The 15,446-nt window shown below is 36.5% G+C and overlaps 1 long non-coding RNA gene across 5 annotated transcripts in view; it reads left to right on the forward strand.

Moving 5' to 3' along the window:
* Positions 1 to 1,448: 1,448 nt before the first annotated feature.
* The window catches only part of LOC109026687 (uncharacterized), a 217,119-nt gene continuing 203,121 nt past the window's right edge, over positions 1,449 to 15,446 (forward strand). Inside the window, exon 1 of one of the 5 annotated variants that reach the window (XR_010133448.1) lies at positions 1,449 to 1,793. This is a non-coding gene — a long non-coding RNA (uncharacterized lncRNA). The remainder of the gene's footprint in view (positions 1,794 to 15,446) is intronic. The other 4 variants (XR_010133446.1, XR_004070094.3, XR_010133447.1 and 1 more) reach the window with 4 other exon arrangements.

Genomic DNA, 15,446 nt, shown 5'->3' on the forward strand with positions numbered 1-15,446 from the left:
TCAGTGTGCATATGCAGCCTTTATGAAGAGCAACATTATTTTTTATCAAATGTTTATGATGTAACCTCACAGAAATCAGGGAAATTGGGGAATTTGGCAGGCAATTGGGAAAAGAGAAATGCAATACAATGCTATTTCAGCCTGAGGTCTACTTTGGAGCTAAGCTACTCCAGGTGTTTTTCTTTTGTCTTCATTTAATGGCTCTTCTAAATACAATGACTTAGTATCAGCCAAGGCAGCAAAATTTACAACGTATGAATTAATAGCAAGACGCTTAGCTAAGTGATTCTGTCTCTGAGTATGTAATTACATTTTTAGGCATTTAATTTTTTTCTCTTACCTTCCTTCTGCCAGATTTTACCAGAGGAATAAGGGAGTATTAGGAACATTAAAAAAAAAAATATCATGTGGCTGAAGCATGATTAATTTTACTTAAGCAATAAGAAATAAGCTACATTACTTATCCTTAGCCATAGTTACAGTAGTTACATCAGTTATGAACTCCAGGGAGCAAGAATAGCAACTCACAAAGGATAATTACAGGTTATAGCTATATATACAGCTTATTCTCACCATTATCACCATTATTTACCAACTTATCTTTTAAAATTGGAGGCAAAATTAGATCTTTTGCCTGTTCAGACTCTTGAACTTCAAATTATAAGTAAAACATGTTGCTGCACCTGCCCTGCCAATCCCCAGCCCTGCATCAATCCAACTGTTAACTTTCTCAGCTCCCGCTTCCAGGCAGCTGAGCATGGGCAGAGAAAAATCACATAACTCCATTTACTGGCACTCTGACAAATCTATGTTCTCCAGTATCAGCTGGGCCCTCTGTGCTACTGGCGGTCCTTTTATTTCTCCCCAGTCAGCTCAGTTTCAGATTTCCCTTACAGCTGTTCCAAACTATTAACATGCTCTACAATCCCCTCATTCTAAGCAGATGACCTAGCTCATTTATCACAAACAAAATAGAGCTCCTCTTCTTCCCCTCCGTCAGCAAACTGACCCATGAGGACACCTAGCTTTTCCCTCCCTTTTTTGTAAGTCAAAGAAGAGTAAATCTCTTCAAATCCCTGAAGTTATAGAATATTGGACACCATCTCCTCAGGCATCTTCAGGGACCTCATTACATCAGGCATGTCCCCTCACACTTTGGTGTCTTTAATCTATCACTCTCTGAACTCTGCCTTCTACATTTCAGTGTACACATTGGCTCAGCTTTTTCCTTGTCACCATGTGTGAGCATGCATGTGTGCAAACACACACACACACGGAAGCACAATTCTTTAATCATTTCAGCCTCTCACTCATGCTGCAAATTGTCTTGTATAGTAATTATCTGTTTACATGGCAGTTTTCAACCGGTCCAGTGGTTTTTAATCGTTGTCATGTCACAGATCCCTTGAAAATCTGATTAAAGAAATGGATCTTCTCCCCAGACACACACACACACACACACACAAATGTACATACAATTCCAGGTTGCTCACAGACCCCCTCTAGGAGATGTCACTGTCGCTCATTCGTATTTCCGGTTCTACTCCTCTTCCGGGCACACTGGAGAATTACACTTCCTTGCTGACTTGAGATAAGTCACAGCTTTGGCCAATGAAGTGTGAATGGAAGTTTTCAGAACCTTTAAGAGCCTGTACGCAATTTGCCATGCTTTCTCTTTTTGCTTTGTCACCAAAACCTGTGTGTTCCAGAGAGCGACTACTCTGTCTGCGTGGGTCCTGGAGAGAGGAGGATGCAGAGCACAGCACTTAGCCAACCTGCAATGGACACGTAGAGTGAGTGAGAAATGAACCTAGTGGTTTAGAGCACCTGGGATTGGGGGATGGCCGATTACTGTTGCAGGACCTAGGCTGTCCTGCTGCATAGCAGAGCACTCTCCACCTGATATGAAATAATCTATGTCGGAAAGATCGTATTCAGGGGAGTTTAAGCTTTCCTCCTTCCTTTTCTTAATGAAGTTCCTTTCACCTCATATTGCTACGTTTTGTTCTCTTTACCTACAAGAATCTTTCCCTGGTTCTTCCCAGGGCTCATCCTTCAAATCTCAGCTCATATGTTACCTCCTCACAGAGGTCCTTCTTGACCTCTTTCCCACCGCTACCCCAACCCCAGCCACTATGATTCACACCAACCATTCCACTTTTTCACAAACTGCATCACAGTCTGTAACAATCTTATTTATTTTCTCTTACTCTTCAGTTCTGAATTCACAATACAGAATTTTTGCTATCAAAAATGATTCATAGATAACTAATGTCATGCTACTTGTATTTGTGAACTTAAGAAAATTAAATGCTTTCAAAATATGGAACTTTTTCATTTGTTTAATATGACAAAAATAGACCATGAATGTTCTGTAGCAAGTCACATATTTTACATTTTTCAAAACTACGTTAGTAAAAGAAAAAACTAGCTAGAAATATTGGACAGATGTCCAAATGTTTGGATGTGCATCAAGAACAAACCACTGAACCTTGGTATTTACCCAGTCACCATTAAGAGGTCAACTTGACATTTTGGTTTCTTTTCAGATAGTTGGGGCCAACAGCTCTTACAACCTTTGATCCCAACCCAGTTAAATAGTAGTTTTTGTTACTCATTGATACACAGTTTTTGTTTTATGTGCTTTTTAAAATTTTACTCAGTTCAGTTTAAAATTTTACTCCCCAAATGGTCTTCCTTTATAATGACAGCCAGAATTAATCCTGACGTTTCAGAAACTATTGAATGGCTAACCCTTTGTTCTGTGTCCAGGGATATAGGTATAATATCTTGTCACAGAGTAAATAATCAATTCATACTTGTTAAATTAATGAATGAAATCAGTATTATAAAATTACCAAATAGCTCTTTCATTTGACTTTAATATGTATAACTAATGACAGTAAAAGATAGTAAGTGTTCTAATTTTAAAAACCAAAGTTTTAGCCTTATTAGTTTACCTGTCTACAAACATGTTTATTGCTTAAGAATTTCAAATATGTAGAACTTAAAATCAGCATATAAGTTTTCTATTTTCATTGCCTTTGTAAATATGTTAAACAATACTGACATTTGAGAAGAAATTCAGAAGCTATGATACTGTTCTTCCAGCCTATAATAGATTTGGAAAATATTCTCTAGAAATCTATCTCTTCAAATATTAAATTACAAAAGTAGAAAGCTTTAGGATTCTCTTAGTTATTAGAATAGGATAGAAAGTCTTGATGAGAACAACCAAATAAAATGTTTTAAAACTGCTATAGAAATAAGCTTGATTTGGAAACAAAATTAAGTTTATTTTTGTTTTTTTTCTTAAACTTTTTTGTTTTCTTTAAATTTTCTGTGTGGTAGTGTGTATTGCCAAATAGTGTCCCTTAAAATGTTGCCTTATCTCTGACATTAAATGTGTAAGTGGCAGGTAATAGGTACATTTTTCAACCTATCTTTTACAAAAATTCTCATATGCAATTTAAAAATAGCATGAACTTTCAGAGTGGGGTTAGGTGTTTTTTTCTGTCTTTTTAGATTGTCTTCTTTCAATTAACTAATTTTTAAAAAGTGATTACCTATGAACTGCTACCCTGTTTTAAGAGAATGTGAGTAATTAGATGGTACTTAATATCTATAACACTGGACATGCAGATGTGTGTGCACACACGTGTATGTGTAGGGTAGAGGGCTTTTAAAAATAATTTTGCATACAATGAAGGACATCTCTCAATTCCTCATCACTGCAACACAACCTTCAAATAAAAATTACAAATGATTCTTTTCTGCTCTAGAAAATTTCAACCAAACACATAACTTTCACAGAAATAGTTGCTATAGAAATGCAAAGGGGACAAATACTGAATTATGCTGTCAAAAAATTGCAACTAAAGTAGGGCAGTATCAAGGTTTATGTTTAATAATGCTGGTTGTATGTATTCTTGACTTTATGTATACTCTAAATTGAATGTTCCGAGTCCCATATTGGAAGGTACTTCGCTACCAAAATGAAAATATTTTAGCATGCATTCTAGATTAGGAAATCAGTACATGCCAAGAAAGGTTCATTTGTACAAAAATGGTAAAATTTAATAAATAATGGATTCAAATAATGCCAATTACTTTTCTTCATTTCATACAAAATTTCATTTTTAATAATATACCAAGGTAATAAATGCTGTTTATGACTTATTAAATTTACATAGTACTGCAGGTTATTAATACCCTGTGAACTGCAAAAAGACAAATACATTTACAGTAATATTGGTCACGAAAATAGTGGGGAAACCTTACAATTGTGAGAATGTGCAAATGTTCTCACTAAGGCAGTACTGACCCAGACAACTACCGAGTATGTGTCCCCTCAAATGCCTCAAAATTCTGTAATGCTCATTGTGAAACACGTCAGTGCACAGTATTTCAAAATTTCAGCACATACAAAGTGTCATTGTATGAAATGAAAAGTTACATTTCCTGCACAAGATTTGTAGACACCTTGGCTCACAAGAATAAATGCTGCTTCAGGTTTTGACATGTCTTTCATTTAATTTGCTAATGCGCTTATTTTGAAATAGTGTCCTATGATAACATTTAGGGTAACATTAACCTTTATGTTTATTAATGAAAAGAAGATCATAGGATAAATCTCCTAAAAATGTTTGGCTCTGTTTTTAGCTTGTTTGGAAATTATACTTTAAATACTGAATTTCCACCAAAGCCTCTGGTAAATGTGAAGGTAGCGCTCAAACTCTTGCAGCCTTTGATCTTGTCAATTAGTTTTATAAGAGAGAAAAATTTCATCAGTCAACTGCAACCTTATAATTTTAGGAAGAAGTGATTTTAGAAGATTCATACATCCTATGTTCTAAAACCAAAATAGCCCTATTGTTAAAAATAAGATAGCTGTGGCCAACAGCTCTTACCACCTTTGTCCCCAAGCCAGTTAAATAGTCGTAAACAGTTGATTTTCATATTCATGCTATGAATATAAAAGTCATATTCATAATATAACATTTAACCTATTCACGTTACAAAACTTAACTGCTGGTTACCAATATTATCAATAGAATCTGCTGAAGAGAATAAAAAGAGGGAGGGGAGAGAGAAAAAGAATCCTCTCAGAAATATGATAGAACATTAGTCACCTTTCTACACCTTCCTTTCTGAAAATATCAATCCTATGAATTCAATAGCTTTCTATTTTACCCAGCTTTAGCAAGATTATAATCAAAATTTTATCTGAATCCATCTTATACTTAAGTGAGTTTTTCAGATTCAGTTTGGAAGAATGGAAGAGTATGGGTTATGGTGTTGAATAGGCAAGAGTTCAAAGTAAAGCTCCAACATGTGCTGTCAATCTTGGTCAAGATGTAACACTTCTGTTTTTTCATCTATAAAATCAAAAGACACTTGTCACATAATGATCTGAATTTTGTATCAGTGCTCCACTGAAATTATCTTCATGAAGGTCACCCATACTCTTTTAATTCTAGAATTCTATAAATATTTAGCTCTGATTATATTTCACCTTTTTGACATATTTGATTGTTTATCATTTCACAGTTCTTAAAAGTGTTCTTTTAATTTAAAGATTTTAGAGTGTTTTTAAAGTGTTCTTTAATTCTGTTTTGGTTTCCGTGACCTATCCTTTTCTGCCTTTTTTTTTTTTTTTCCTTTCTAGGGGTCCATTTTTCACTCTTTTGCAGACTGCTCTCTCTACTGTTCATTAAGCGACCTCTGTGCTCTTCTCCCTCTGAACTGTCTTCTCAAAATATTTTATCCACTATTCCTCCTGCCTCATGGCTTCAACCATCACCTATAAGCTGATGATTGCCCTATATGTGCCTGCTTTCCACATCTCTGTCCCAAGCTCCTGCCTATTGGATAAATTCACTGGGTTGTTCTGAGTGCCATCCAAAACTCCACCCACTTTAACCCAAGATAGAAAGCTGGAACACATCCCAGACTCGTTACTCTACCTCATTCTGCTCTGCTATCCCACTAGTGATAGCTTATTGGTTCTACCTCTAAAATATGTATTTCTTCTTATTTCTGCCACTGCCATAGTTCAGTTCCTCCGGGCAGATCAATGGAATAGCCTCCATATTATTCAGAGTCTTCTCAGTGTTGTGATAAAGAATGTTTGTGGCAAATGCTGGAACCAAAATCTCAGTGGTTTAGCACAATAAACATGTATTCCTTATTCATGTCACAATCCAGCACAGGTTGGTGGACAGGATCTGCTTCATTCAGGTGACCAGGCTTCTTCCATCTAGTAGTTATACCACCCCCTAGTAGCTTCAAATTCCCCCCAAACCCTTGTATCTGGCAGGCAGGTGACAGAAGGGAGAGTGGAGTTTGGTTATGGGCTTGCTCTATATACAGTGGTGGAGCAGGGACAGCGTAACTACAATTAAAACTCCCATTCAAAAAAGGGAATCAGAGGATGTACATGTTCACTAGGCCACTACAATTCTACAATCCTGTTTGGCAGGCCTCGTGATGTCTCCTAGCCTGGGGAGAGGATAAATTTGTGGATTAGATTTTAATTCTGCTCTCTGGAAATAAGTCTTTTGTCTTTTTCTTGTTTGACCCTCAGCCTTTCCCTTTAGAAGTTCTTATTGTTTATTTATTCCTTTTGGATACAGCTGAAATGAGTGTAGCCAAAGCAAAAAGGTGATTTTAAAGGTCAAAAAATCAAAGCTGTTTTAATAAGATATTTTGGATTTCTTGACAATACAAGTTCTTCAAAATCTTGGTAGGCTTCTGTTGTATTTGCTTCTATGTACAATTCTCAGGTCTTTTCTCTTTTCTCTCTCTCTCTCTCCAGCTCTCTTTGGCCATTAATCTGATCTGTATCTAAGTCATAGTGGTCAGCTAAAAAGTCTTTCTGGGCCTTGTGGTTCTGTGTGGGATCTAGAAGCAGATGGATTTCCACCATTGTTCACTCAAGTCTGGATACTTTCTATTGTTTTCCATCTGGCTTGGAAACTAGCCATTTCTTTCTGAGTTCATCTCTTTCTTGAAACACCTTACCAAAGGAAGCCAATAAGAGCTATGACACAGTAACACTGTGGTTGTTTTAAAACCAGTCCCCACAAGCAGCAGTTTTCAAAGCATAATCTGCACAATTCTGGAAATCCCAAAGACACTTTTAGTGGATCCATGAGGTCAAAATTATTTTCATAATAATATTAAGATGTATTTGCTTTTTCTACTGTATTGACATTTGCACCAATGGTGCCCAAGCAATGGTGAGTAAAACTGTTGGTGCTTGTATTCATCTGTTATCATGTTGTTAATAAAGACATACCTGAGACCGGGTAATTTATAAAGAAATGAGGTTTAACAGACTCACAGTTCCCATGACTGGGGAGGCCTCACAATCATGGTAGAAGGCAAGGAGGAGCAAGTCATGTCTTAAATGGATGGCAACAGTCAAGAAAAAGAGAGCTTCTGCAGGAGACCTCCTCTTTATAAAACCATCAGATCTCATAAGACTTATTCACTGTCATGAGAAAGACTCACCCCCATCATTCAATTACCTCTCACTAGGTCCCTCCCATGACATGTGGGCATCATGGGAGCTACAATTCAAGATGAGATTTGGGTTGTGACACAGCAAAACCATATCAGTTATTTAGCATAAATCAAGGCAAAATTACCAAATTGTATCATATCATTTTATTATGTCATTGCATCACTTTCATCACCATGATCTCACAGGTTTAAAAAGTTTTGCTTAAGAATATCCTAATGAAACAGTTAAAATTTATACATATTATTAAAGCTGAACACTTGAGTTACAAATCTTTTAAGTATTCTGTGGGACTACAAGGAAAGAACACATAAAGCACTTCTGCTGCATACCCAAGTACAATGGTTGTCTTGAGGAAAAGCAATGTGTGATTGTTTGAGTTGCAAACTGAACTTGTCTCTTTCTCGTGGAATACCACTTTTGCTTGAAAGAACAAGTGATAAACAAAATATGGTTATTCATACTTGGATATTTGGCAGTCATTTTCTTGAAAATAAGTGAAGTGAGCCTGTCACTTGAAGGCAAACAACCTGACGGTATTTGGTGCCAATGATAAAATCTGAGCTTTCAACTGAAAATTAGAATTTTGGAAAACTTGTATCCACTACTGTGAGCTTGACAGCTTCTGAATACTTAAAGAATTTTTATGAGATCCATGGTGATATTAACAAATGTTATTTTAAAAAATATTATATAAGGAAATGTGCCTATTACATAACTCAGTGAAATAATATTTTCCAATCAATACAAGATATTATAAAATCATGCATAGGTAAAGGATCCATTTAAAGTGGATTTAATGTACTAGAGTGTGAAAAGTTTATTGATACGGTTTCAGATTCCACATTGCAATATCCTTTTATAAAATTTTCACTTTTGAGTCATGATATAATATAAAAGAATGTCAACAATTATGTGAAAAGACTATTAAAATATTCCTTCAAAAGAAGGAGTATTGTTCTTCCAACAAGAAATACCTACACATCTATATGGGACTAGATTTTCTTCACTTATTTCAACTAAGACAACATATCACAACAGAATGGATGAAGAAGCAAGTAAGAATCTAAATGTCCTCTATTAACTAGACAATATAGAGTTTTGCAAAAATGTAAAACAATGCCGTTCTTTTTACTATTTATTTTGCAAATACAATTATCCTAAAAATACATTTTTACAGAGAAAATAAAATTCTTATACACTTTTGGTGAGAATATAAACTAGTCCAACCACTATGAAGAAGAGTATGGCGGTTCCTCCAAAAACTAAAATAGAACTACCGTATGATCCAGCAATCCCACTACTGGGCATTTATCCAAAGGAAAGGAAGTCAGTGTATCAAAAAGACATCTGTACCTCCATGTTTATTACAACACTATTTACAAGAGCCAAGATACAGAATCAGCCTAGGTGTCCAACAACAGATGAATGGATAAAGAAAATGTGGTATGTATATGTATGTGTATATACATACATATATACACACACAATGGACTACTATTCAGCCATGAAAGAGAATGAAATCCTGTCACTCTCAGCAACATCGACGGAACTGGTATTCATTATGTTAAGTGAAATAAACCATTTTCTAGTGCTGACCAGAAAGTTGAACACCACATGTTCTCACTTACATGTTGAAAGTAAAAAAATAAGTTGATCTCATAGAAGTAATTGGCTAGAAGAGGAGGGGGAGAGGGGATAGATATTTATTATATAAAAGATATAAAATGGTATATAAAATTATATAAAGATATAAAATTATAGCTAAGTAGGATAAGTAGGTTCTTTGTGTTCTATACCACTGTAGAATGACTATAGTTAACAATAATATATAGTTTCAAATAGCTAAGAAGAGGATATTGAATGTTTCCAACACAAATAAATGATAAACGTTTGAGATGATGGATATGATAATTACCCTGATCTGATCACTTTACACGTAGCAAAACATCACTATGTACACCACAAATATATCCATTATGACAATTTTAATTTTCTTTAATGTTATTTATGTTAACATGATACTTACTATTTTCAATTCATTATTTTTTAAATGTTTATTTCAATTTTAAATGGTAATTTTTGCTAGATATAACTTAAAAGATTTTTATGGTCCTCAATCGTTTGTAAAAGGGTAAAACAGCTCTGAGAATAAAAAGTTTGAGAATCACTGTCCTAGATATGGATCAGCAAAATATGGCCTGCATATAAAAACCAGCTCATTGCCTGTTTTATAAAGTTTTTTTTTTTTAGAACACAGCCACAACCATTTGCTTACCTGTTGTCGTGTTGCTTTCATGTTGTAATAGCAGAGTTAAATAATTGCAACAGAGATAGTATTACTCCCAAGGCCAACTCCTAAAATACTTACTATCTGGCCTTTTACGGAAAGAGTTTGCTGATCCTTGCCCTACAGCTTTGGTTCTCAATCCTAGCTGTTAAATAATACGAATGCCGCCTTCCCCTCAACACATACACAGAAACCATTTAATTAAATCAGAATCTCTGGGAGTGGTCTTTGAGTAGGAATAAGTTTTTTAAATTCCTCAGGTGATTTTCAAATGCAGCCAAGGTTAAGAATCACTGTGTTAAACTGTAGAGATCTTTAGGCATAATGTCTGCCTTCCAAGTTATTCCAGACAACAACTTATCAAAAAATGCTCCCCTTTGTAACATAGTTTATTTCCAGCCCCTAATAGAAGGGTCCTGCCCATGGGCCAAACACTAAGTCAATGCCACCTGCACTGATTTGTATTTTTGTTACATCACCAACACCCTACCACCACATTGAAATTCAAAGGTCAGGTTAGAGTGTTTGCTCTGGCAAATACTTAGCAAATTTCAGTGGCTTAACACAAGAAAAGCTTTATTTCTCATGCAAACGGGGTGCAATGTGCTTGGTAGGAATCTCTGCTCCTCTTAGGGTTCTAGCTGCTTCTGGCTAGAGACCCTGCCATCCCGCAGTGCCTCCAAGTACTGTGCCAGATCCCTCTACATTCAACCAGTAGAAGAGAGAAAAGAAAAAGCATGGAGGATTACATGAGAAGTGTTTTAGGGGCCTGGATAAGGCACGCATTAACTCCTATTGCACAGAGCTTGGTCATATTAGCCACAACAATACAAAGAAGAGGCCGGGCGCAGTGGCTCACACATGTAATACCAGCATTTTGGGAGGCCGAGGCAGGCATATTGCCTGAGGTCAGAAGTTCGAGACCAGTCTGGCTAACATGGTGAAACCCTGTCTCTATTAAAAATACAAAAAAATTAGCTGGGCGTGGTGGCACACACCTGTAGTCCCAGCTACTCAAGAGGCTGAGGCAGGAGAATCGCTTGAACCCAAGAGGCGGAGGTTGCAGTGAGCTGAGATCACACTACTGCTCTCCAGCCTGGGTGACAGAGCAAGACTCCGTCTCAAAAAAAAAAAAAGGAACAAAATTCAGTCTACCTCTCTAACAAAGAGGAAAGCAAAACGGTTTGGTGAACCGGGAACTGGCTTTATCCCTTCAAACACGCTTTCATTACTAGTCTCCTATATGGAGCACCCCTCGGGCCCCTTGAGGTAGGTAGAATAACAGCCTACCAGAGATGTCCACATCCTATTCCCCAGAACCGGTGAATATGTTTTATGGAAAAAACTGAACTTTTGCAGATGTGATTAAAGTTAAGGACCTTGATATGAGGAGATTTTCCTGGATTATTCAGGTAGCCTCAATCTAATCACATGAGCCTTTAAAATCAAAGAACATTTCTGGTCTGTGGTTAGAGACATGTGAAGATGGAAGACTGGTCAGAGAGCGCAATGTGGCTGGAGAAAGATGGAGGAAGAGAGCCGTGAGCCAAGAAAAATGGGCAGCCTCTAGAGGCTGGGAAAGGCAAAGAAAGGGATTTTGTTGCTTCCAGCCTCCAGAAAGGAATACGGCGCCGCCCATACCTTGACTTTAGTATAGTGAGACCTGTGCTGGATGTCAGACCTAAAGAACTATAAGATAAATTGGTGTTTTAAGTCACTAACTTTGTGGCAATTTGTTATAGCAGCCATTGAAACCATACACCTTTCTCTTCCATGTTTGTACTGCTGTCAGTGACAGTCCTAAATTTCAAATCTTAATGGGTTATTCCTTTTCTCAAATTCCTTCACTCGCTTCTAACTCATTCACTTAATAAAAACACACTAAGCAACTACAATGTGTCAGATGCTCTCCCAGCCCTCTGGATTGCCACTTGAGTGAGGTAGGCATGGTTGCTGCTGTACTGGAGCTTAGCGGATAGCAACTGCAAGACGCAACTTAAAACTCTTTAGCATGCCTTCAGTGCCTGCGTGAGCTAACTCCAAACCACCTGCATAACATCATCTCTTGGCTCTTCTCTGTCAGAAAAAAAAAAAAAAGCCATAAGACTTCTAACATAACGAACTCATTAAACTTCTAAGATTCCACAGTATTCCATGGCACTTTTTAGGACATTCCTGGCCACAGTATGAAACTTTGTTCTGCCCTCCCAACTCCTTGTCTACGTAGAAAGCAATGACTTCTCTCTCAAGAGTTGTCTCAAACATCACTCCACAGAAATAAGTCCACTCCTAGATTCCCTCCTGTATTTCTCATTGCAGAGTTTATATATCCAATTTTGTATTTATTTTACTGAATTACAATTGTCCCTTTCCCCACCTTCATTATGGCTTTTAACAGATTTAGAGAGAAGTTCCTAGTAAATTTATTTTTAAATAAAGGTTGAGAGTTCTCTCGTTCATTCATTCATTCATTCATTCTCTCAAAATAAGTTCATTAAAACACATACTTTGCCAGAACTTAATCTGCAGGAAGACAGATCGTATTATTAAAAAATTCCCAAAATAGGAAAACCTGGATAAGCTTGTAACCACCCCCTTTTTTCCAATAGATTTTCCAACACGTATCTACCATCCATTTCAAAGAGCATGCCTTCTAGAGAAACAAAATGGTAAGGAACTCTGAGAAGGCTATGTAATAAACATCACACTCAATATGGCTATAAAACTATGATTCTGCATGTTCCTCATTTACCAAACCCCTGAAATTTACTAAAACTATGTGAAGGTGTATAGTAACTGTAATTTCAACATAGACCTACAACAAATACCCCACCAGTGGATTAAGTTTATATGGATCACATCATTTAGATAGATTTATTCCATATGCCTACAAGAACTGGCGGAAAAAGCAGACTTTTTGTAAGCATTTGAAGTGTGAGACATGAAAATTATATTGTGAAACTATTTTGTTGTAATTTACTATTAAGTTTTTCTTGAAAAATAAGATCCTGGTCTCTCTCAAACAGTGACAAGTTTTCATGGAACGGTCAAGCACTCTATACAAAATTCACATCCTAGTTAGTTAAGTGGACAAGAATCATCCCCATAAATTATTAAATTCCCTCCCATCTGGATATTTTATGTTAACCACAGTGAACATTAGTATATTTTATTCAGTAATATATCTGTTATATATGAATGGTGATCTGCTAAATAATTTACTGTTTATGGAGAACATTTTGATAAATTATTACTGTCACTATTGCAGAAATTAAACTATTCTTTAGAGTCCAATTTTAATATATTTTCAAGCATTTCTTGAACAGTAATTATCTTGTATCTATTATGTGTAAGGTGCAGAAGGAGATTTTTTTAAAAAATAAAACAGTATCACTTGTAAAATAATTACCAGTTGGTGGGTAGAGAAAAAATTTATTTTGACCAGAGTAAAATTTATTCTGACCACAGGCACAAAATTTTTAATGTACAAATCCCAGCTGTCAATACATGAAGTTTCCCTGAACCTTTTCGCTTTTCTTTTGTTAAGAGCTCTCATCCAGCATCTAGCAGGCGCTGGATTCCTACCGGCCCTGCAGTTTAGTTTTCCTACACAGTTAATATTAATAGTAATTAGCTATTTTCCTCATCATCACTTCCAAACATGCTATTAGTTTTCCAGTGGGCATTGATTCTGTAATATGCAATCTAACCTTCTAACCACTATAGCACAGAATAACCAGGGAATTATCCCCTAGGAAAACAGGAGTTCTTTTCACCTCTAAGTCAATGATCATTAAAAACAACCAATACACTGTGAAGCTTGACAAATCACAATGGGAATAGGGACCCAACAAATTGCGATGGTGAAGTCACAATTATCTAGCAATTAGGTTTATAGCTGTATCCACCCTTTAAATAATCAAGTCTACAAATGTACCGACAATTCTTCCTGCAGAACTTAATCTGGAAGATTTCTAAAGCTTTCTTTCTTATTCAGGTTTCTGAAAGCAATCGCATCTGAGTGAAGTAATAATGACAAACCTTATGAAGCAGAAAGAACAGTAATTCATTTACTTGAGACTAATTTTTAAAAGGGGAGAATATTTGCCAAGCTCTATTTCCAAATGGAATATGTTCTGAGTCATCACAAAAATCTGGCTGCCGGAAGAGTATCTAGTTTAGTAAATAATGAAGGTGAATGCCCAATGTTTTTGGAATGCTTTCAGCAACAGGTAACAAACAGGAAGCCTGACTACAGTGGCTTGAAAAAAATGAGAAGTATTTTTCTCCCATAATGAGAAATCCAGAGTTTAGCAGTGCTGGGCTGGTTCAGCAGATCAATGATGCCAAAGACTCTGAGATCACTTTACTTTGTCCTCACAATTACAAAAAAGCTGTTGTGGCTTCTACAATTATATCCCCTTTCCAACAAGAAGAAAGAGGATGTAGCAAGGAGAATGGGTGGTACCAATATTTGAAAGTAAAAGTTTTATTAGGAAGCTCCCGGAACACTTGTGTGTATGTTTCTTTGGCTATAATTTTGCCCTGGAGCCAGTCCTTGCAGAAAGGTGGCTGGAGAGAAAAGAGATGCAGAGAGAAAAAGAAGAGCAGCTTTTGACATTTCAGAAACTGCAGCTATATAGCTAGGCCTTGATGTTGTGAAAAGCTAGCTATGTTCATAAATAGGCCTTGATGATATCCTGTTGAACATAAACAAGCTTCCAAATCACCAACATCAGTGACCATGATGAACTGAAAAAAAAAAAAGACCACTCTATAACCTTGTCTAAGCACATAAACAAGGTCATTGTGCAAACCACAAAAATACCAAGCACCTTCGTAGCCTGGCTAGTATGAGTAGCTGCTGCTTCTTTCCCAGTTTGATTCTTTAGCCTCACTTTATTTTTCCCATATTATAGATAAGATTTTTAAAATAAGCAATCATATATTTACCCCAAATTCCTGATAGCATCCAATTCAGAGCAAAGCCACTTTCTTAAGCCCTCCGCGAAAATCACCTGAGACCAGATCCTGTAATAATCCTTCCAAACACCATCTTACTGAAATGCCCCACATTTCCCATGGTGTGTGGTCTCCTTTCTTGCATCTATTAATAAGTCAGACTTGCTCAATTACAGGTATGTTCCTGGTGGTCTTTAGCTGGATGACATTAACAACAGATTGGATCAACCAAACTACAGTATTTGTCACACCTTTGTTTCATTCTAGTCTATTTATAATTAAAATGATGTGCCTTCATATGGCATGCTTCAAAATCCTTAGCTAGAAAAGTAGCCATGGTATACTAAACAGAGCATATGATGAACCATCAGGGGATAAACACTCTAGTCCACTCTGCCTAATTAGTTAAGTGACCCTGGGCAAGTCATTTAAAATGAGAGGAACTGACCTCACAATAATCCAAAGAACCCACTAACACTCACATGTCGAGAAATGGCGTAAAAATAAAGCTCCAAGAAATTAAGTACATTTTCCTTCTATTTACATTTTGTAAGTGGCAGAACCAGGATTTGAACCCGGGCAGAGTCTAAAAGCTTTCCATTGTACCATGTTGTCTCAACAGGCCCCAGCTTCCTCTATGAACTGACTAGGTTGGTAAACCAGAACCAG

The sequence above is a fragment of the Gorilla gorilla genome, chromosome 3 (assembly GCF_029281585.2).
Source record: "Gorilla gorilla gorilla isolate KB3781 chromosome 3, NHGRI_mGorGor1-v2.1_pri, whole genome shotgun sequence".
Classification (NCBI taxonomy): domain Eukaryota; kingdom Metazoa; phylum Chordata; class Mammalia; order Primates; family Hominidae; genus Gorilla; species Gorilla gorilla.